We start from the raw sequence: 8,621 nt of genomic DNA on the forward strand, positions 1-8,621 counted from the left end.
ACACACGCACTCACACACACGCGCACACACACACACACACGCACACACACACACACACGCACACACACACACACACCGCACACACAAACGCACACTCGGAGGCAGAATATTAAATAAGCTTCTTGAAAAATACAGAACAGTCTTTAAAGGCACTGCTCAGTGTGGGCTAGTTGTTCACACACACTTTACACTAAAAACATGCAGCAGTGAGTGAAGGAGCGATACAGAGAGTCCTCTGTGGAAACCTGAGACATCAACAGCAGGAACGAGAGCGCAGCTCAAAACGCCTCCAAGCCTCCACGCCTCCAGGGCACGCCTCCAGGGCACGCCTCCACGCCTCCACGCCTCCACGCCTCCAGGGCACGCCTCATTTTCTCATTTTTATTTAACGTTTTCACGCCTTTTTTCTCGGACAGATTTCTTGTTTCTCTGAGAATTCCCTGTGTTTTAAACCTTGTTCTAATCTGCTCAAAGTATTCTGTCATTCCTCCCAAAATCTGGATTCTTCTGGATTATTCTTCATCGCTCTTCCTCCTCCTCTTCCTCTTCCTCTTCTTCTTCTTCTTCTTCCTCTCCTCCTCCTCCTCCTCCTCCTCCTCCTCCTCCTCCTCCTCCTCCTCCTCCTCCTCCTGTGTTTTCTGTTGCAGTAAAACTATCCGCATCAATATAATAGACGATGAAGAGTATGAGAAAAACAAGAGCTTCTTCCTGCAGATGGGCGAGCCTCAGCTGCTGGAGATGAGTGAGCGGAAAGGTGGGGGCGTCGCCTTCGTGTAACCCCCCCCCAAAACGAATGACCTTTAACCCCTGAACGCACCTGAACGCACCTGAACGCCTCACAGAGACCACCAGCCGTCCACCTGTAAAAGGTTAGAGTCACAACGACAGATCCTCCTCCTCTTCAGTTGCATATCCCGCCAGCAGAGGGCGCTGTTTCCCGCTCCACAGCCTCCAGGTCTTCATAGTCACACTTCTTTCTAGGCTATATTTGTTCCCATGTTGATTTTTTGCACCTTTCTCTCGTAAAACAATTCCAAACATATTTGTTTCCAAACCTCTCTTGCTCAAAACATCCCGAAACCTTTTTCTCAAAAATATTTGGACTTTTCTCCCCAAATACAAGTGATTTTCTAGTCAGACCTGAGAAATGAAGAGGAAAGTCTACGAGGTGTGAGAGAGAAATAACCCCGGACTAAAATACACCAACAAAGACACATTTTAACCAAAGGATTTAAAACAAAAACACAAACAAGCAATTGAAATAAAATAAACCTTTCTGCTGCTGGAGAACATCATTGTGCATACAACACAGTCCAGGGGCAGACACTCGAAGCCACTAAACATTACATCAAGTAAATAAAGGAAAGAAGAATACATTTTGATGCTTCAGATTAAATATTATTTAAATATCAAATGAGTTTGTATTGCCTTCTATGAGGCAGAACACTTTAAAGAGGACTCCTTTCTGTCATTGTGACTCTCAGCCCCTGCAGGCCCGGGCAGGAGACCCCATACCGACCATCCTGTATGAGTGTGTTTAACTGTGAGTTACTGATGCATGACCTCTGACCCCCCCCCACAGGAAGATGATATCTGTTAGAATAATCGACCGTGAGGAGTACGATAAGCATGCCAGGTTTCACTTAGAGCTGCAGGAGCCGCGCTGGGACCAGAGGACAGGTGTGTGTCCACCTGAGCACCTGTCTCACCTCCTCTGAGCAGCTGTCTCACCTCCTCTGAGCACCTGTCTCACCTCCTCTGAACACCTGTCTTACTTCCTGTGAGCACCTGTCTCACCTCCTCTGAACACCTGTCTCACCTCCTCTGAACACCTGTCTCACTTCCTGTGAGCACCTGTCTCACCTCCTCTGAACACCTGTCTCACCTCCTCTGAACACCTGTCTCACTTCCTGTGAGCACCTGTCTCACCTCCTCTGAACACCTATCTCTCCTCCTCTGAGCACCTATCTCACTTCCTGTGAGCACCTGTCTCACCTCCTCTGAGCACCTGTCTCACCTCCTCTGAGCACCTGTCTCACCTCCTCTGAGCACCTGTCTCACCTCCTCTGAGCACCTGTCTCACCTCCTCTGAGCACCTGTCTCACTTCCTGTGAGCACCTGTCTCACCTCCTGTGAGCACTTGTCTCACCTCCTCTGAGCACTTGTCTCACCTCCTCTGAGCACCTGTCTCACCTCCTGTGAGCACTTGTCTCACCTCCTCTGAGCACCTGTCTCACCTCCTCTGAGCACCTGTCTCACCTCCTCTGAGCACCTATCTCTCCTCCTCTGAGCACCTGTCTCACTTCCTGTGAGCACCTGTCTCACCTCCTGTGAGCACCTGTCTCACCTCCTCTGAGCACCTGTCTCACCTCCTGTGAGCACCTGTCTCTCCTCCTGTGAGCACCTGTCTCACCTCCTCTGAGCACTTGTCTCACCTCCTGTGAGCACCTGTCTCACCTCCTCTGAGCACCTGTCTCACCTCCTCTGAGCACCTGTCTCACCTCCTGTGAGCACCTGTCTCACCTCCTCTGAGCACTTGTCTCACCTCCTCTGAGCACCTATCTCTCCTCCTCTGAGCACCTGTCTCACCTCCTCTGAGCACCTGTCTCACCTCCTCTGAGCACCTGTCTCACCTCCTCTGAGCACCTGTCTCACCTCCTCTGAGCACCTGTCTCACCTCCTGTGAGCACCTGTCTCTCCTCCTGTGAGCACCTGTCTCACCTCCTCTGAGCACTTGTCTCACCTCCTGTGAGCACCTGTCTCACCTCCTCTGAGCACCTGTCTCACTTCCTGTTAATGTCGCTCTATCGCCTCCTCTTCATAACGCTCAGCTGACCTCCTATTGGTCAGAGGCTATAAACCCCGAGAGAAGTGAACGTCAACACAGATTTTGACCCAATCGTTTGTCCCAGAGTCAATACAGTTGATATTGGACCTGTTTTTCCAATCCTGGTTGATTTTTTACGGGTTCTCTTTGGGTTTGTTGCTTTTCTAGGTTTGGACGAAGTTGGACAAAAATAAAACGGATTCAAAATTAGTTGGAGTTTTCTTTCAGCTGTTTCACAGTCATGTATTTTATCATGGTTTTCGATACGGAAAATACTTTTTGTTCCGCTGCAATACCGGGAGTGGCCACTGGGCAACATTGAACATTTAGAAAATGTTCTCAAACAAATCACAAGTAAATGAACTTTGACTATTGTCTTGGACCATTTCATCATCTATTTACCTCAGCAACAAGTCCTAGGATCTGGTCACACAGAGCATTAACGTAAATCAAACGTCTGACAGAGCGTTGGGATCATTTCCTCAAACGTTAGCGAGCTCCCTAGATTACTACTTCTGGTGATTTCATTGGTTCGTTAGAGTTTAAAGGTCTAACACAACAATGCATTATCGTCAGTTATAGAGACATTTGATTCTAAAAACTGGATACCGCAATTTTCAATGTTTCCCAGTGGCCATTACCGGTATCGCAGCCGAACAATAAGCATTTTCCCCGTCGAACACCATGATACAAGACATGACCGTAAAACAGCTGAAAGAAAACTCGAACTGCAAACACCATCGATTATGAATCCGGTATATATTCGTCCAACTTTGTCCAAACCTAGAAAAGAGACAAACCCAAAGAGAACCCAGAAAACAACAGTTTTTGTCCCTGTCTTTATGTTCTCATCTCACTGAGTCATGGTTGATGTTTCACTGAATGTAACCCTAACACCAAACATCACAGGATTCATAACTTTAACATTAAAGGGACAATTCACCCACAATCTAGACGTTTGGTACGAGCGTTATCCCCAGCAACAAAGACTTGATTTCTGGAAAGATATTGGACAATGTTTCTCTGCTAAACTCTCCGTCTGTTTCCTCTTCAGCCGTGTTGCTTCAGGAAGTCGGTGAGCTGCTCAACGCTTTTACTTTCTCTCTCCTGCTATCTGTCATTCATTCATTCTTTCCAGACTATGAGGTTCAGGCATGAGGGGAAACAATGACTTTTTATTTAGCATTTCAAGAACCAAGGCAAGATAAGGAAATGTTTGATTTATTTTCACAAATGTAACTTTATTCTCAACATGTCAATTGTAATTTAAACTTTCCGATTGATCCTAAACCTTTCAACGTTATTTTAGAAATGTAGCATTTGAAGATGCTACATGCTAAAGGGTGTGTTTCCTTCCTAATGGCAAAGGTTTGTTCTTGACCCTTGTTCCCTTCTGCCTGGCCCTAATACTCTGTAAAACTCATATTTTCTGGATGTTGAATATTTAAAAGCTGAAAAATCTGAATTAATTCTGACTTCTTGTTTTATTTTCAAACCTTTAAGGTGGATTCGTCAAAACAGGTGTGTGAACCCGAGCACTTTGATCATTTAAACTCATTTATTCATCTTCATGTACTGTTAATCTGAGTTGTTGTATAAACTGCATAAATAAGCTTTTGAGCAGAAACACTGTTTGTACCTGTGTACCTGTGTACCTGTGTACCTATACACCTGTGCACCAGTTAACCTGTGTAACTGTGTACCTGTTTACCTGTGTACCTGTGCACTTGTTTACCTGTGCACCTGTGCACCTGTGCACCTGTGCACCTGTGTACCTGTGTACCTGTTTACCTGTGTACCTGTTTACCTGTGTACCTGTGCACTTGTTTACCTGTGCACCTGTGCACCTGTGTACCTGTGTACCTGTTTACCTGTGTACCTGTTTACCTGTGTACCTGTGCACTTGTTTACCTGTGTACCTGTGTACCTGTGTACCTGTGTACCTATACACCTGTGCACCAGTTAACCTGTGTAACTGTGTACCTGTTTACCTGTGTACCTGTGCACTTGTTTACCTGTGTACCTGTGCACTTGTTTACCTGTGCACCTGTGTACCTGTGTACCTGTTTACCTGTGTACCTGTGCACTTGTTTACCTGTGCACCTGTGCACCTGTGTACCTGTGTACCTGTTTACCTGTGTACCTGTGCACTTGTTTACCTGTGTACCTGTGTACCTGTGTACCTGTGCACCTGTGCACCTGTGCACCTGTGTACCTGTTTACCTGTGTACCTGTGCACCTGTTTACCTGTGTACCTGTGTACCTATACACCTGTGCACCAGTTAACCTGTGTACCTGTTTACCTGTGTACCTGTGCACCTGTTTACCTGTGTACCTGTGTACCTGTTTACCTGTTTACCTGTGTACCTGTTTACCTGTGTACCTGTGTACCTGTTTACCTGTGTACCTGTTTACCTGTGTACCTGTGTACCTGTTTACCTGTGCACCTGTTTACCTGTGTACCCGTTTACCCGTGTACCCGTGTACCTGTTTACCTGTGTACCTGTGCACCTGTTTACCTGTTTACCTGTGCACCTGTGCACCTGTGCACCTGTGCACCTGTTTACCTGTGTATCTGTGTACATGTGTACATGTGTACCTGTTTACCTGTGTACCTGTGTACCTGTGCACCTGTTTACCTGTGTACCTGTTTACCTGTTGCAGGTAAAGACGTGTACAGGAAGGTTCAGGGCCGCGATCACCCTGTTCCGACGGCGATCATTAACATCACAGGTACGTCCACCACATACTACTTTATTGTGCTTTTATGATATAAATAACTATATTTTGAGTTTTTATGAGTGTTTTTCGACATTTTAAGACAATACTATAATGTTTGGCTTTTTGTACGACCTTTTATTCCTTTTATTATAATTGTTTATATCAGTGTGACGGAGCGGATCACAGAGTGAATGACTCACACACACACACACCAAACATTTCCTGCTCTCTTCCGTTCGGCAATAAATCAGGTTAAATCATCACTAAACGTCCCTTTCTGTAGCGCGACCATGAGTGCACGCTTGTGATTCTACAATTATTTAAACATACATTTAACTATATTACACGATACTTACGTGACGGGCAGCGAACGAATGTGGAAAAGACGGAGGCGCATCACTTCCGTGATTTAAATAGGATGTCATGAACCATGCAATTTATTATTTATTTTGCGTTTATTAATTATGGGGAATGAGTATGTTAGGAGGTAGTTAACCTGTGTATGTTTGGGTCGGATAGTTTTCTCATGTTTGAGGGGTTAAAATGATGTTGACAATGTGGTTTGGAGATAATTGTGTAGCCGGTTGACGGTAAGCCTGTGGGGAGGGGCTATGGGTACAAAAGGGACGGTGTTGGCCCTGGAAGAGCCATTCAGCAGAGTGTTGCAGTGAAGGCAACAGCTAGGATGTGTTTAGAGGGACAGACAACCTCATTTGGTGAACTTTGATTTTGTTTACTGTTTCCCTTTTGTCAAACAGTATATCTTTTTTTGTTGCTGTTAAATAAAATAACGTTTTTGGAGCTTAATGCAACCGACTAAGCCTATGTTTGCAAACGGACAAATAGAACCCCGTCACACCATCGATTTTATTTATTTATTTACATCAACGTAATGATATTCTATATATGACTTTCCTAAGCACTTTTTAGACTAATATGAATATTTTAAATTGTATTTACCACTACAGCTGCCTTCTTTATATAAATTCTGACTTTTTTCAGACTCATTGCGAGTCAATTCAATTCGAAACCTTTATTTATCCAGGTGAAATCCCATTGAGATCAATGATCTCTTTTTCAGGGAGACCTGCAGCAGTAGGTTCCACAAGAACACATAAAAACATAAACAACAGAACAACAAAAGGACATCATACAGCAACATGTACAGGGATTACAGTTCACATATCTAACCACATGTACAGGTACCAACAGCATCTGAGTGAGTAGCATCCAACCGAGCTTTAAAAACATGGAGTGGTACCAGCTCGGTCATTTTCCATTCTTTTTGCAGACTGTTCCAAGTTAGTGGAGCTGCACCTCTAAAAGCTTTCTTCCCTGAGACAGTCCTAGCACTTGGCACATTTAATAAAACCACAGCATGCGATCTCAGGCAATAAGTACTTTCAATTGGCAGAGAGATCAGGGAGCAGATATAAGATGGTAGTTCATCCAACATGGCTTTGTAAATGAAAAAGTACCAGTGACTGAGCCTCTGTGCAGGAAGTGATGGCAAAACCGTCTTGGTATACAGGGGACAGTGATGAGTCAGTGCTTTACAGTTAGTCACACATCTCAGAGCGCTGTGATACGCAGCATCTAACTTGTCTAGGCAATGGGCAGGTGCATTCATGTAGATCAGATCACCAGAGTCCAGCACAGGTCAAAGGTCACAGAGCCTTTTCCTGGCCTCAAGCAAGAAACAGGACTTGTTTCTGAAAAAGAAACCTAGCCTAACCCTCAGCTTTTTAAGCAGGTTAATGACCTGAAGTTTAAAAGTAAGACAATCATCAAGAGTACTTGTCCTTGCATAGTAACAATATCCAAAGCAGGCTCTGGTGTCTTTTTGACTTTAGAAAAGAGCATTACCTTGGTTTTATCCACATTTAAAAGAAGCTTTAGTTCAGAGAGCTGAGTCTGAATAATGTTAGAAACAGCCTGTAATTTAACAGCAGCTCCTGAATGAATGATGGACCTGCACAGAACATCACGGTATCATCCGCATACTAATGTAAAGTAGCTTCATCTACATTATCACCTACGCTGTTGATGTAGATGGAGAATAAAAGTGGTCCTAAAACAGAACCTTGTGGTACACCATTAGAAATGTTTAACCACTCAGAAGACAGCCCATCAAAGTGAACACATGGGACCTTTCAGAGAGGTAGTTCTCAAACCACCCACTGCAAGGCTGGACATGCTGATACTGAGTAGCCTCTGCTTTAAGATGAGATGATCAACGTGTCAAACGCTTTGGAAAGGTCAACAAACAGAGCTGCACAACTCTGCTTATTATCTAAAATACTAGTAATGTCATTCACACGTTCATCGTGGCAGTGATGGTGCTGCGCTGCTTTCTGAAGCCTGACTGATGTTTAGACAGGATGTCATGTGTACATAAAAACACCTTTACCTGTTCACTCACTAGGCGTTCAAGAACCTTAGCCAGAACTGACCACTTAGAGATTGGCCTATAGTTATTTAATAAGGTGGCCTCCCCTCCTTTCAGCGAAGGCAAGACATACGCTGACTTCCATACTTTAGGAATTGTGTTCGTGCTGAGGGAGAGGTTAGAAAGAGAAGTGAGAGGAGGAGCAATAAGATCTGCAGCTATCTTTAAAAAGAAAGGCTCTACGTCGTCCGGACCGGCCGGTTTCCTAGGATCTAACTTGGTTAAAGCTTCACGAACAACATCAACAGTAAAAGGAGTCAAACTGAAAGGGTTTTCCAGACCACGTTGTTCAGAGTCACGGACTGTGGTGTTCACAGAAGCAGAGTCAGTGACAGAATCAAGCAGAGAGCCACAGGACACGAAGTGCTCATTAAAGCAGTGTAACATGATGGCCCTGATATAGAGCCAGATGCTGGTGAGGCACGGAGTGCATCTGTTAACGACATTTTACAGCATTGGGAAAACATTTTAGGAGGTTTTTTTATAATTATTTTGACTTTTTATTTATAGTTTTCTTTTTTTCTTGTTTTTGAAATGTTCTGACTTTTTGTGCTATTTTTATAAAAATGTTATGATATTAAAAAAGATGAAAATGTTCGTGACTATACAATGATTTTTTAAATT

The 8,621-nt window shown here is 44.2% G+C and overlaps 1 pseudogene; it reads left to right on the forward strand.

Annotated features, from left to right (window-relative positions):
- LOC117451611 (sodium/calcium exchanger 1-like) overlaps nt 1-8,621 on the forward strand; it is a 35,709-nt pseudogene that overhangs the window by 21,789 nt on the left and 5,299 nt on the right.

Source organism: Pseudochaenichthys georgianus, chromosome 1 (genome assembly GCF_902827115.2).
Source record: "Pseudochaenichthys georgianus chromosome 1, fPseGeo1.2, whole genome shotgun sequence".
Classification (NCBI taxonomy): domain Eukaryota; kingdom Metazoa; phylum Chordata; class Actinopteri; order Perciformes; family Channichthyidae; genus Pseudochaenichthys; species Pseudochaenichthys georgianus.